General features: G+C 43.9%; 1 protein-coding gene and 1 pseudogene across 5 annotated transcripts in view; one reads left to right on the top strand and one right to left on the bottom strand.

The window, feature by feature from the left end:
* Positions 1 to 15,649, top strand: part of RGS6 (regulator of G protein signaling 6) — a 478,446-nt gene that overhangs the window by 175,298 nt on the left and 287,499 nt on the right. The window lies entirely within an intron of this gene.
* On the bottom strand, positions 11,704 to 12,253 carry LOC118976681 (S-phase kinase-associated protein 1-like; annotated as a pseudogene).

Below are 15,649 nucleotides of genomic sequence, written 5' to 3'. Positions count from 1 at the left end.
TGGGTGTCTCATCTGTTAATCTATAGTCATAATAATAGTAATAATAATAGTTGGCACAAATTCTGGATATTTGCCCAGTCTGATTACAAGGAGTCTCTGGGGCTGGAAAATGAGCTCAGATTAAATTTACTTGCCCAAGGCCACACAGCTAGTACGTTTTGGAGCCAGATTAAAATCCAGGTTGCCTGAAGGCTCCCAAAGTCATCATTTGTCATATATGTTTCCTTTTTAGCTTTCTTGGATTTCATTAAATACCACCTCTCTTTAGTAAAACTGATTTCCCCTTGTCACAGAGTCTCTGGGAATCTTGGTCTGTGGCTTAATAACTGTGGGGACATCACCATGTCTGTTGTGAGCTGTACAGGCCTCTGTTCGGAACCCTAATCAGGCTAGCACTTGGGGTTCCAGCTCATCTTTTTCTTCCCGGTGTACACCTCCTAAGAATCTTTCATTTGTTTAAGGTAAACCTTGAAATGTAGGGAAAAAAATGGAATGAAATGAAAAGCCAAATATGTTCTAGTTATGTGGACTAAGGGCGAGTCACATATAAATCTCTTATCCTTAAAGTGATAAACAAGATCTCCTAGATCTTACAGTTTATCATCGTAGGACTAATTTTAGTTTTTCTGAGTTTAAAATTTCTGAGCTTAAAGTGTAGGAATTAAGAAAGAAGAACTGTTCATCAGCCAAAATGACAAGTTTCAACACATTTGGTAGAAATCATGAAATACAGTTTTAAACTGTGCCTGGCAAAGCTACTTCTTATTTCCCTAAGAGACTTGCTTCTCAGATGGGTCCCCGCCTCAGGGTCTGTGTGTTCTGATGAGGAGACCCAGCATAGACCAAAATCGTGCATAACATAGCATCAGACTGAAAGTGTGACTAGCACTTTGGAAACTTGGCGTGGCAAAATCAGACCTGGAATCGGGTGAAGTAGGAGTTACCTTTTGTTTCTGAGATTAGAGAGTATTTGTAATACTGAAAAATTAGTAAGAGGGTTCCTTAAAATAACAGACCCACTTTTGAATTTTAACCAATGCCGTTTTCAAAAATGTAACCTGCATAAAACTTTTCATAAGCGCCTTATATAAAGCAAGGGTGGTGTATCTTAACCAAGACGTAAATGTTCCTCAAAACGTAGAGAAATATTCAGAGGCTTCAGATGAAAAACATGGAAATGGAAATGCCCTCTTCTTGACTCCGTAATGGATGTCCCTTGTCCTTAGTCTTTTCAAGGACTGGTTTTATCCCCAAATTGGCCAGAGCTTGCTTACTTCGGGCAATGACTGTAATGGCCCCAAAAGATCAATAAGTGACAGAATATACAGAGTCATAGTCTATAGCATCCACTTAAAATTCCTCCTCAAACTGCCGGCTAATGCCCTGATGGAGGCCTGACAGGGAAGCTACGTGATGTGCGCTCTGTGGCCTCCTGCAGCCTGTGCATGAGGCTGACTTCTTCCACTTGCTGTCTAATAATAGTAACAGGCATTTAATCTCTTTGTCAATACAGTCTGCTTTGCTGTGCTATATTTTGTGCTCCTTGTGAGCTTTCCGTATTAGTTATGAAAATGTCACTCTGTCTGTAATGCGTTTCTAGTTTTCTAAACTCACAGGAATCTCATCAATTTAACCTGCTTGTACAGTTGGCAGCAAACCACTACAGGCAAGGATAGGCTTAATCAACGTTTTTCCCCTTAATAATGAACTCAATACACAGGAAAGCATAGCAACAAATGAGCCTGTGATTCTAGGTAAAGACTTACTATCTGAAAATCTGTATTTAAATTGAGGGCTTTGTAATGGGATTCTTAACTGTGCAAGAAGAATCACCATAGGATGCTTCTGAATATCAGTGTGTCCGAGGCATTTGAAATAGAGTTTAATCCGTAAACAGTTTCCCTGGGTTTTAAACAATTCATTGCTGGTGGAAAAAAACCCTGAATTCTTTTAAAATAGAAATAGAAAAGGATTTGCAGTAACTGGCTATTATTGTAGCTACAGAAATACAAAGTAATTTCCTTTTGTGTAATTTTTGAATTATAAATTGTTTATCATCCCTTAATAACTTTCACTATAGAAAGAAATCTTTTTCCATTTACAAAGAAGTGTCTGGAACAGTTTTGTGACACAGATGTTGGAAATCAAAGACTGAATTCAGACAAAAGCTTTTTACCCCACTGCCCCACCCCCACACCCTTATCCAATGTTGAGTAAGGGCCTAAACTCAGACAACGTGATGTGAAGAGAGAAGGTGACAGCACTGGGGACAAGAATGAGGGTGTCTTCTGTACTGGAGAGACTCCTGTTGACATTTTCCAAAGATTTTTAATGATAATCATTTTCCAATGTTCTCCTTACTAGTCAACAAATATGAATTGTATCAACTTCCTTGGGACACCAAATGCTTGTGACAGAATAGGAAGCACTCCTGCCTTGCCTTGGAGACGTCCTTCCAGGGGAGTCCTTGTTGGCACCCAAGGCTGAGTTGTTCAGAACACCTGGGCAAAGGTTGCTTGGCTTCAAAGGGTGGCATCAAAGGGGATCGAACCACCCATCAGGGGCTGAACAGAGCTTCTCCAGACGACGCTAAACCAACTGGGTGGGTGACCACTGTGCCCCTAATGCTTCCTTAACAGTGCTGTAAATATGCTAAATCACCTGTTTGCTGTATTATGTCGGGTGCTGAGCATGTGCTGGTGGCCTCCTCCTTACCTTTGCCCGCAGTCCAGGCCCCCCCTCCATCTCCCTTTCAGGTATAATAGGCAATCTTTTGCTGACCATGTGTAGTGAACAGCTAGGATCTAGCTACTTCTCTAGCACTTTTCTAAGAGTTTTGTGGTGTGAATCTTTCTTCCTCTTAGTTTCCCTTTAAGAGACGTAAGCCCTCATTTTCCTTACATGTTCATTAGCCTGTGTTTACTAGAGATTTGTGGCAGGTGTGCCGAAGAGGGGCCGCCTGTTGGGTTGGCTGACCCCCTGGCAGAGACCACTGCTTAGGGAAGGGGCCATGCCCACTGGCAGCCCCATCCGCTGAGGGAGAAAATCCCCATGGAGTGGTGTGGACTGAGCTTCCACAGGAACATCTGGCTCTGACCATGGGCTCCTGAGTGCAGGGAGGCGCACAGTTAGAGTGGCTGTGTCTACTGGTAGTTGCCCTGTGCCTTCTGGGGGGGGCTCCTCCTGCTCACACAGAGCCTGTGGCGAAGGGGTGGTCCTCATTCCCACAAAGGAGACCTGAGGATGGCTTTCTGTCCCACAGGATAGTGCTGTGGCATCGTGAGTGCTTCTGTCTCATCGTGCATTTGGTTAACTGGTGCCTTTGAATGCCGCCATGCTCTTGGGGAGGGTACTATTTGGGCAATTCTTACTAGGGAAATAGAAAATACATGAGTGCTCTCTTTTGCGTGTGGCACTCTTAAATCAGAGTGTTGGAAGTGACCGACTATAGCCAAGTGACTGACTATATGTGGGTAAGTCCAGGAGGCTGTTGGGATCAGAAGAACATTTGTCCTGGCTGGTCTGATGCCGCTGAATCAGCAAGGAAAACGCAGCTCTAGCCGCTGGCTTGCTTGTCTTTTAAGTGACTGTAATGTACAAAACGGTCCGTCCCCCTGCATTACTCCATTTAAGCACCTACCCCTGACCCCACACCCCATCACTTCTCATCTTGTCTATCGGCTTCAGTCCACCCCATGGGTGGGGACAAGGGTGGCATGAGGCTGTGGCTGCGTGTGCGGATTATGCATTACTTAGGAGAGAAAAATGGAATGCTAATTTTTTTTAGGTTTACTAAGAAGTCCCCAAGTCAAAAGAGCAGCTTTAAAATTATTGTGGTAAAATGTTCCCTGCCTTTGTGGTTTGCTCTTTAAAGAGACTGTCATGAACTTTACAGCCTGTTCTGGTGAGGGTCTTGAGAATGTGATTTAAGATTAAATTGATAGGGAAAGTGACAAAGATAGAAGAAAAGAATACATTGGCTATAAAGTCACCGATATATTAAGCCACCTTGAAAAGGGTGGAGTAGAAAGAGCAGCATTTCTAAAAAAATATGAGGTGTTACCTTTACTATGAAATTAATATGTAAAGGAACATTTTGTTTACTACACTAAATCTTCATTTTTAATTTTTAAATTATGAGATTTATGTCACCTAAGTACAGCCTAAATACATTTTAATATTTGTTGTTTAATTTCTTCTTTAAAAAAATTTAAGATTTAAATTGATTTGAAGACAAGTAATAATTCTTAAGCTGAGTTTCTTGACTTTGGGGAACAAGAAGATTTTCTAGTAGAATATATTAATGATTTTAAAATGTGGGGTAGTGAAAATGCAGTATTCATTTAGAGTTTTGGCAGAGTTCTAGCACAGAACACAATTAAACAGGACTTTTAAAAAAAAATTAAACCTGTAATTTTGAGGTAATTGTAGATTCACTTGCAGTTGTAGGAAATAATACAAAGAGATTCTTTATTTCCCCCACACCGCCCGTGGTAACATTACAAAACCCTGGTGCAATATCACAGCCGGGTATGTTATCATAACCAGCTGTAATAACCAGGGTATTGACATAGATATAGTCAAGTGCAGCTCAGTCCCGTTAACACAAGGCTCCTCTCTGTGTTAACACCCCGCCCTCCCCTGTCTGACAGGGACACACCCCGCCCTCCCCTGTCTGACCTCTGGCAACTATGATTCTGTTTAGTTTCCATAATTGGTCATTTCCAGAATGGAATCATGCAGTATTTAATCTTTTAGGAGAGTCTTTTTTCCCCCCTCAGTGCAATTGCCCCATGATTTATTCATGCATGAATCAAGAGCTCTTTCCTTTTTCTTGCTGAGTAGCAGTCCATGGTGTGGATGTAGCAGAGTCTGGTTCAGCTCATGGAAATGTCCTTCCACTGAAGGACAGTAGAGCTGTTTCCCATTTTGCCTGTTTAAAAAAAATGCAAGTAGGACTTAAACAGCTATTGATATGCTTATGATTGTGTCTTATTACAGAGTATTTATTGGCTGAGTAGAGTCAGATTAAAGGCTTAGAGTCATTAGGACTAAAATAAATGTTATAAACTATGACAGTCTAGCATTAAATAACTCGATTTCGTAAATGTAGTGTATGTGTTTAATCAAACTTAAGTTTATTATTGGCCAGTGTCCATCAATACAATTTATAAGCAGTTATACTGTGCCTGTGCTTTCATATCTGTTCTCAACCTAAATAATTGCTCAAAATGCACCATAAATATTCACTTTTATTAAGCATTGCGCACACATCTTATTGCGTTTCTAGCAATGTGATAGCGCATGATCGTGTTGATTTTTCACTGTCAAGCACAATTGTTGGATGTTTAAAAACCTTAAATACCCATGTGCACTCAGAGTCTCTGATGAAGAGCCTTAATTGAATAAACATTGCATTGCATTACTAGCAGAAGTGCCAGCGTTGGAGCGGTCTGTGAAGTTGACAGCTTATTGATGGATGGTAGGTAATTAGTTGAGGGACACTCAGAAACATGTGGTTCTGTTGGTAAGAAGTAGGGAAGGCCTGTCTGTCTGTATCCCAGCGAATATCTGTGAGCATCTGCTCACGCGCCATGTGAGCCCTGGAGGGGACAGAGAAGCAGGGCGACTTCTTTTAGTTACAGTCATGGGACCAGCCCAGATCCAAAGGAGGGGGAAGTGAATGCCGCTTCTTAATGGGGCTCCACTGTGGTTTTCCAGCAACCACTGGGTATCTGGCAGTTCAGCTAAATTCTGACATTAACTACCTGCCGTTAGTGCAGATCCCACAAGTTAGGGACTAAGTCCCCCACCTCCGACACCAGCCACAGGTAAAGTATCCCAAGGTATCCACACTCAGGAACGGACAATCTGTAGGATTGCAGTTTACTGGAAAGACCCCAAATGAACATCCAGATGAAGAGGGAGATGGGGTGAGGGCTGGAAGGATCCTGAGAGCAGAAATCTCTGTCCCCTGGAGTTGGGAGGCACCACCCTCCCGGTACGTTCACCAAGGAGGAAGCTCCCCCAGACTTCCCCATCACGGCTTCATGGCCTGGGCCTGGTTGGTTAAATCACTGGCCGTCGGTAGTTCAACTCAATCTCTGCCCCCTCACTTCCTCAGAGGCTGGAGCTGAAAGTGCTAACCCTGTAATCACAGGTGTGGCCACCCCTTCCCTTGAAACTAAGGGCCCACCTCACGTCACCTTGGTGGCATAAACTCGGGTGTAGACCAAAGGGGCTCATTATGCCATAACAAAAGACACCCCTGCCACCCAGGAAATTCCAAGGGTTTTCTAAGCTCTGTATCAGGAACCAGAACTGGGGACGAAGGAAAAATATTTTTCTTATAGTACAGGGCAGGAGTGATGACAAAGAATCCACCACACTGGTCCTCCACAGACTGAAGCTGGCGTGTTACCTTATGCAAAGTGGGTGGAATTTTTAGTGATTGTTTTCCTATCGTTTACCTGGAAAATGACCCTGCAGTCTATTCCCGTTGCCATAGAGTAGGCCCCAGGGAGCTGATGTTGCACCTTAGGGTGCATGCCAGGCACACAAATGGAGTTCTCAGAAAAAGCTGTCTGGTCGATGTGTGAGGCAGGGGAGAGGACAGTGACAGGAAAGCCTTTGGGGGCAGCCCTCAGTGTCGGACTCTGGTCCCCATTTGGGGCCCCTCGGGCAGCCACTTTCCTGATCCCTTTAGGTCTCCTTCCCCCAGGGGGGAGGAGAGCTCAAACTTCTCTGCTTCCATAAACTTCTCCATGGCCATCATTTCCCACTGCACCCTTGTGCCCCTCCTTCGGTGCTCCCACACCTGACTCAGACCTAGCTTTTGCCTATTTGTTTTCTTTTGCTCACAGACTATGTTCCCTTGGGCCAGATTCCCAGGTCCTGCCAACTCACTCATATTTTCTGGCTTCTCAATTTTTTTTCAATCCAATCTTGCTAGAGAGTGATGTTTGGGTTGAATGTGACTCTTGGCATCATCTCACCGGGTCGAGCCGGGAGGTTCCTTTGAGATCTCCTGCTGGAGTCTCGTCTTTCTGAACTTCCCTGTCTGTAGCATTAAGGAAATCATCATTTTGTTCTAGGAAGAACCCTATTGTTTCCATTTGGTTATTTAAACATCCTTCAGATGCTATGTATCTAAATACACTATACAACTAGAGCTTTATGTTTTGAAAAACAATTTTCTGATAAGCTGCCAGCTGCAGCCTCTAACTGTGCCATTCCACGTGCCTCTTTGGGTTGAATAGTAATCTCTGTGAGGTGATTTTATTCCCTTCTCTCTCGCAGCATGACTGAAATCCTCATGTATGAATAAACTTTAGTATCTTTCTCACGTCCCAGAGTTAGTTTGGAGTGTAGGCCACAACCAACTAACTGTGCCTTGAAGATAATTCTCTGGGGAGGTCATTAGGATAGGCTGAATAATTTATGGCACAGTGTTGGTGAATTAAGTAGAGAAGAGAATTAGGAGTGACAAGGGTTGAAGCATCTTTTTCTCCATTATTTCAACTCCTATCTCTACTTTCTTAGTAAACATTAAAGAAAAGTAAACCTGCCCTGACTGGTGTGGCTCAGTGGATGGAGCACTGACCTGAAAACCGTAGGGTTGTCTGTTCGATTCCCAGTTGGGCCCGCCCCTGGGTTATACCCCTCCATGCCCAGGTGGGGTGTATGAGAGGCAACCACACATTGATGTTTCTTTTCTTCTCTTCCTCCCTTCCTCTCTCTAAAAATAAGTAAATAAAATCTTTTCAAGAAAATGAAGCTCTTAGCTTAAAAAAAAAAAGAAAAGTAAATCTGTTTTATAAACTTGATGTGATTAAATTGATTTTGGTCCTTACCAGGGGCCCACCATTGGGCTGGGCTCCATGGGAGTTTGAGTTGTAATTATAAAGATAAGTTTTTAAAATGTACAGTAAAATCCTAGGCAGTCTTCAGGATTAGTCATCCCCTCATCCGTAACCCATGTAACTTTTTGCACAGCTATACTACAACTCTGCCGTGGGGACCATTGGCTTCATTTGTTTCTTCCATCACTTTAAGCATCTGATTCATGCCAGGCATTGTATTTGGTCCTAGTGTTTCTAAGAATGAAGACAGTTCTCAGGTTATATATATTCTGTATGTTTTTTGCATGTGTCAATCATTTTGCAGCTATGTTAACACTTTTTTTCCCTGCTTGGCTATGATTGTGTAACCATGTCCCCTGAGCTTCGTATCACATCTCTGGTCACAGGTTTAGAAGCCAGACATGCTTTGTTTGTAGTCTTTTCTCTGTCAGTTGCAACCTGCCCCGTCAGCTTCTGACAAACTCTTTTAGGCCAAAGACTTGGTTTCATTGATCTTAGTCTCAGCTTTAGTCGAAAGGTGTTTGGCATTGGACTAAAGGAAGTCTGCTGTACTTGGCATTTAAATCCCTATGGTTTGTTTTCAAAGCCGTATTGTTATGGTGATTATTGAAAATGTGACTGACTTTACATGCACTGGGATGACTTCCTCTTAGGAGAAGGAACCTGGGAGTCTAAGGGGATGCGGCAGAAACAGAGACAACAGGTTCATCTCTCGGGCAGTAGTGGCAGCTCCATTTATCGGTTCTTGCATCACCTTCAAGATGCCTTTGCAGCTCTTGCATTGCCCGTACGTCTTTCATCTCGGAATCTCCAGATCTCTGGGAGTATTTCTCTCCAGTACTTTTTTCCTACCTTACCTTGCTCTTCAGTATTTCTCATCCTTTCAGTGTTCCTGTCCTCTCTCATCTGCTGTTTCGTCTTACAGATTTTGAGACATACTGTAGTTACCTGGCTCCTATCCTAGAACTAAGGAACTGAAGGAGTCCGGAGTTTCCCACGAGGTACCCTTTGCTAAACACGAGAGAGGGGACCCTAAGGGGAATGACAGAGGCCGCAGCAGGAGAATTGGTCAACGCTGACCATGCTGAACAGTGAAGTCTGTTACTATTGTACCTCCTGGCTCTCTCCTTCAGAGCACTCACTGGACTTTCCCTCTCCCAGACTTCGCTGCTATGCCCTGGCTTACAATAGCCCTCTTCTCTTTCAAACCTATGCCTTACACATAACGCCTTTTCTAAGTGTTTCCTCCATTCACTGGAATGAGGTGGGAAGATACTGCGTGCCGGGGAGCCACAGGGTCTGATTGGATGGACGTGACTGGGATTGCCAATTCTTTTGCCATCAGCTAAGTCCCTAAATTTGGTGGCCCCACTACTTTCTCTGACTACCTTGTGACATGAGCCAAGCTTGCCTGTCAAAGGGAAGAACACTAGCATGATTGGCGGCCAAATCATATTGCCGCTTTCTAGAAAGCATCTTTTACATGTATATTAAATCTGTCTTTTTATGCTTACAGGTAATCCTGTGGTCTAGACTTCATGGGACTGGGTTTCTCCATGCCAGTTCCTATTACTCTTTCCCGACATAGACGTAGCATCTTTCCAAACACAGAGTTCTAGGCAGCCTCTTTCAGTGGCCTAAGTTGTCGGTCACAACGAAGCCCGTTTGGCATTCCCTGGTAGCTACTCTTCTCTTGCCTAGATCATTCCTCTGCTTCTCTAACCACTGCATCAACCTCTGGAGTTGTCATTTAGTCTGCTGTCGTAATTCCCCTTCCACTGCAACCTGTACCTACGTATTGACACTCTCTGGTGATTCCTGCCACAACCAGTTACCTTTGAGTGTGTTGGCCATTTCCAAAGGATAGGTGTCCCATGTCCCACACACACACTCCACATTCACAAAGGCTTCTGTCCTTTTGCCTCTATTTGCCCATACCTCTGTCTTCATATGTGGTGGCCAATGCACCATTGATTAGAAATGGTATTAACAACTGCCTTCCCTGAAGGCCACGCACGGTTGTTCTAGAGTCACCTGGCACGGTATTCTAATACTTCCATGGCATTGAGGCTTCAGAGTTAACCCTACAGCAGCATTTCCATTTTCTCTGGTTCTTTGCGCACAGACATAACCATTAATTACATCTCTGGGCACAGAAAATGAAGCTGGAATGTGCCATTTAATATGCTTCCCTCATGTATTAAAAATAGTTTAATTTTTTACCTTGGATTGCAGTAGCTCATGGACATTTTTAATCTTGGATTGCAGTAGCTCATGGACAGTTAGGGGCTCCCCGAATTCTCAGACACTACAAATTAAGGAACAACTGCTGGGTGTCAAGCTGGGTTTCCTCACTGGTCTCAGAATTCCAGTCGTCCACATACACATTCGTGCTGGAGGCTTTCCCTAGACCATTTTGTAAAATCCTTCCTACAGTACAGTCTGTATTAACACTAGTAGGAAGCAGTGCACATAAAGTTTACACTCTGAGAACAGAAGACAAATTTATGGAATCATCAAATGCCAAGGGCCTGCCAGATACTGTGTATGAGGATATGTTATGTCACCTCCTGTTGAAAACCAGAATGCAAGTGTAAAATTGAGCAAGACCTCCGCAGAGATACCTTCCCAGTGGCACTGTAGAAATGGATGTTATGAGTATACTAAGGAAGCCCACTGCTTCCTGTGGTAGAAATTGTATTCGTATCCTCTTTGATAGAAAGAGATACTTCACTACAATGGGTCTTGACCTTTTTTTCCTTTGAGGGAGAGTCCTAGCTTAGAAGCTGAAATGGCTGGATATTCCATCTTCCTGCCCCCTGGAAAGAAGGTGGAATACACTTGACCAATCAGCCCTCTCATTCTGGGCTTCAGATCAGGTGGAAGTGATGCAGAAGCTGAGGAATGCATGAGACGGGGTTCGGGGCAGGAGTGTCAATGACAGTGAGAGAAGCGTCCTGGAGTCCAGTGCTCTCGCGCTGCTGCCGCACCTCAGGCGGATGGCCCCAAAGGCAGCCACCCTCAGCTGCTGCCCGATTGTCTGACATTTCTGTCGATCCTCTGTTTTTTCATGTCCTTCCAACACATTCCTTTGCCTCATAAGTAGCCAGGCAGAACTTCTGTTGCTCACCACCAGTGACCCTGTATAATGCAGCCGCTTGTATGGATTTGTTGAGTCACCTGGCATAAGCTACCTTCTGCTTGGCCAGTTTAGAGATATTCACCATCCGTGTGAGTCACTACTTTTTCTTCTATTTAAGAGAACGTCTGAAAGCTGTTTTATTTATAATGTCAGCTTTTAAAAAGTCACTAAACTAAAGATAAATGGACAATAAACTAGGTAGAAATCACTTTACAAAAAGAGGGAAAGCCCAAAATGTTACTTACTATAGAGAACCCACAATTCAGGGTTGTTGTTTTTTTTAAGATTTTATTTATTTATTTTTAGAAAGAAGGGAAGGGAAGGAGAAAGGGAGAGAAACGTTACTGTATGGTTGCCTCTTAAGCGCCCCCTACTGGGGACCTGGCCCGCAACCTAGGCATGTGCCCTGACTGGGAATCGAACCAGCAACCCTTTGGTTTGCAGGGTGGTGCTCAGTCCACTGAGCCACACCAGCCAGGACCCACAGTTCAGTTTTATCCAGAGCAGAGAGAAAAGAAACTTTTGAACATACTGGAAGAAACTCAGCCATGGGTTTGCAGTCTGTACCCAAACAACACGTACAATGAGGACAATACTCTGCTAATACAGTTGATTTGTTCCTGCATCTGTCTACTGTTTGCCTAATCTTAACCATATAAACAGAACAGTGCAAGTAGTATTTAGAAGAACCCTTACAGCGTAGCGGTGTCGGGCACAATGTTTCACTTCTGTTCGCACCACTGGTTCTCTTTGCCTACCTGGGCTTCCTCTTCTTCAGTAAGGTTGGTTTTGATGTTGAATGTCTTGTAAATCGGGAGTTTTCCCCTTGATCATATTGGCAACCGTCTTGCATGTGGCATCAAACAAACCTTTGATGTCTAGATAGTTTGCAGAGTAAGTTCAAAAAGTGTTCCTTGGTCAACTTTCAGGAATTCTTAGACCCATACAGGGATATCTTCAGTTCATTTTTCTTTGGTCTCCTCATCCTCAGGAGGAGGAGGGTCATGCTTGCGGTGGGTGTGCCACTGCACGACCTTGGTTAATGTCTCTGCGTTCCATTGGGTAGAGGAACTGGGTCATCATCGCCTTCACCATCCATTTCCAAATCTTCTAACATGGTCTTGACAGTCACAGATTGCTCGACAATTTCAGCGTCAACTTCAAATATCTCTCCATCAGGACTTTGCAATTTAATTGAAGGCACGGTGCTCAGTCTCAAGGAGAGAGCAGGCTGGAGGCTGACGAGTGTGAGGCAGCGTCAGCAGAGACACCAGGGAAAGGTGGAGAGCAAGGTCCCGCTGAGTCACTATTAATTTAACTTTTGTGGTGAAAACTTGTTCCATGCAGGAAGCAGGGTTATTCTGATTTGAGTTTGTTTAACAAGAAGAAAACAAAGGTAAAGAAATCCTATTGGCACTGAGAGTTAAAATATAAGAAAACAAAGATATTGATACAGTTTCAGTGAAGCTCCAATGGTTTATCTGTTAGTTTGTTTTCTCTTATTCATTCAGCAATAGGAACTAGCAAAATCCATGGCAAGGAGAAAACAAGGCAGCAAAGAGTATAAAAATATTGAATTGGAATAAGTACTAGAACCCAGAACACTTCAATCTTTAACATGCATTCTGAAAGTACTTCACACTTCTCTGGTGTATTTTTTTCCCACCACTTTGTATTCTGTGTCTATACTTGGATATTTAAATCAACTTAAATATCACATAAAAAGGGGTCAGGACTCTTTTCTCATTTGACTCTCAGTTATTTCAATTTGACGAGACTTGTTTAGGTAACCATTTAATGTTGTAAATGCCACCAAGTCATTCCAAAGTGCGGATTAGAAATTGCATCACCAATTCCGAGTTTAAAAGGTCCTGACGTCTCTGGGTGGAATTGGCCTGTGACCATTTACCAGTGTCATCTCACCTCCATGCAAGTGGCTTCCCCTGGAGTGGGCATGGCTTTGTACAAGGTGGAGAGAAGCCTCATGGGCACCAACAGTCTTGAAAAGCAAATCACATTCACATGTAGCCTGACTGCTAGGCAAGATCTTTTGTAGGTGGAAAAGGAACTATACCGCTATTACTGTTTCAGCTTTTATACATCAAGTCTCTCTAGTTGAAAAGGGCTTTAGAATCACTTTAATTAGTGGTTGCTTACCTAAGCCCTGGGTGGGACATGACTGGCGTCTTTTTCTACGAAAACCATAGTTAGTTGAGTGGAATTGACACAGGATGCTCGCCAGCTGTGGGCTGGTGATGGCAGGGGTCTTATTCCGCACCCTGGGGAGCCATGCTGTTCCCTCCCTTTTTAGAGGTCTGGGTAGGTTTAAGGGAAGGAGTGGATTATGATTGTTCTAAATGAGAAGGGTGGTTCAAAAGCCTCGCTGGAAACCATGACAGAGCCTGTTACAGAGCTGAAGCGGGGCTTCTCAAAACACACACCTGTGGGGAAGCCCCCTTAATGCATCAGCCAGCATGCAGCCAGCGTCTGAGCTCACATTTGGATTTGCCCCTTTCCACCACTGGCCTGGGAATTTTCTGCTGGCCTTTAGCAGGCTGGGTCTCGACCCTGGGGATAGGGGAGAGCTACACACGTGGTTTTAAGGTTCTTTGCAGTGGGCTACCTGCATGCCTGTCTCCATCTTTCGTGTGTAAGCACAGACTTGATCCCCACTGTCTTTTCTTCCTGTGAGGAGACGTCTCTTTCCTATGTACAATGTGCAGTCGAGACATAACAAACTATATTTGAACATGGCTTTGCCATTTACTGTTGTGTACAGACAGGAAGTTCTGTGAGGGCAAAGACCCTGTCGTTCTCTGTTTGTGTCATGAGCAGGCGTGCAGAGGCTTGGGTACCTTCTCAGTCTGTGTTATTGAGTAGCACCTTCCTCTGGAGTTTCTGGGGTTGTTCTCTCGCCTGGTTAGGTGGTGACAGAGGCACAGGCAGGGAACAGCACCCCGTTAAAGAGCATTCCCACAGGCCTTCAGTACCCCGGCTCTCATTCTGCTGACTCATCTGTGACTCAGGAAGTGCAGTCTCTGTACAGATTCCATCGCTGTGAGGACTGAGTTCAGAATATGGCTCCTCAGCAGCCCCGGTTCGCTCTGTTCTCTGCGTCTGGCAATGGACCTGATGCATTTGACAGTCCCGTTGCTGAATTTCTCCAGCCTCTCTCTGGTCAGTGGCCAGTCGCAGTGCCCCAGCGCGCCCTTTGAGACAACTCGGAGTTTCCACTTCTCTTTGTAGGAGCTGATTTTTCTGGGCAATATCTTAAGCTCCAAGCCCCATGAAAAGCAAGGACCTACATCCAAGATTGCTCTATCCAGCAAAGCTTTCATTTAGAATGGAAGGGCAGAAAAGTGCTTCTCAGATAAGGTCAAGTTCAAGGAGTTCATCATCACCAAGCCCTTATTATATAAAATGCTAAAGGGACTTAGAAAAAGAAGATAAAAAAAAAACATGTAGGGTAAAATGACAGCAAACTCACAAACATTAACAACCACACCAAAAATAAAAACAAAAACAAACTAAGCAAACGACTAGAACAGGAATAGAACCACAGAAATGGAGATCACATGGAGGGTTAGCAACAGGGGAGTGGGAGGAGGAGGAGGGGAAAAGGTACAGAGAATAAGTAGCATAGATGGTAGGTAGAAAATAGAAAGGGGGAGGGTAAGAATAATATGGGAAATGTAGAAGCCAAAGAACTTATGTGTATGACCCATGGACACGAACTAAAGAGGGGGAATGTGGGTGGGAGGGGGTGTGCAGGGTAGAGGGATGTAAAGGGGGGAAAATAGGACAACTGTAATAGCATAATTAATAAAATATATTTTTTTAAAAAAGAATCCTCCAAAGCATCCAGAACCATACCAGATCCTTAATAAATGCTTGCTAATGATGAGACATCCATTAAATGTATATCAAAGTAACTTTTTTCCCTCTGACATTTCTCTCTTAATCTCCACTGTTACCTGTCCTGCTCTGGAACCACTCAGCCAGCACTTGCTGAGAGAGAAGAATTGGTGTATTTAACGGTCATCAGATAGTCACTGCTATGGTGCTGAGTTTTTAAAAAGCTGCTCATTGTACTAGCTTAAGGGTAAATTACATTCTCCTCTCTTTATACAATGGTGATGATGATTTTATAAACGCTGGTGGGATAGCACTGCAATTAGTGGGCACCAGCTTCTATTTTGGTAACAATTTATTCTTATACTACATTTAAAAGGTTTCTCTTCCCTGTGGCTATAAAAAGGTAAAAAAAAAAATGACTTCCTTTTTAATGAGGCATCCCGAGCAGTGTAAGTACTTATGAATTATAAATGAAAACTTTTCGGTGATTAAAGTAAATATACTGACGCAGTCCCCTTCTCTGCGTCACTGCTTCATGAGTCTGCATGAAGATCAATCAGAGGGGCCCCGAGGGTCTCTGAGGGCGCTTCCATCTGCTCCACGCGTTTCTCTGATGTGACTCAGAGGGGACCGGGAGCAGCGGGATTCCAGCCAGTGTGAGGGGAGGAGCTCGCTCTTTCAGGGCCACCATCGGCCGAGCGCTGGTGGTCAGAAGGGCCCTGGGCTCCAGCTCTTCACAGACTCGTCTTCGTAGTGACGGCCTCCGAAAGTAACCCAATCTGTGTTTTGT

This window comes from Sturnira hondurensis, unplaced genomic scaffold (assembly GCF_014824575.4).
Source record: "Sturnira hondurensis isolate 20B ecotype Veracruz unplaced genomic scaffold, ASM1482457v3 Scaffold0021143, whole genome shotgun sequence".
Lineage (NCBI taxonomy): Eukaryota > Metazoa > Chordata > Mammalia > Chiroptera > Phyllostomidae > Sturnira > Sturnira hondurensis.
This window is presented reverse-complemented; position numbering and strand designations above follow the sequence as displayed.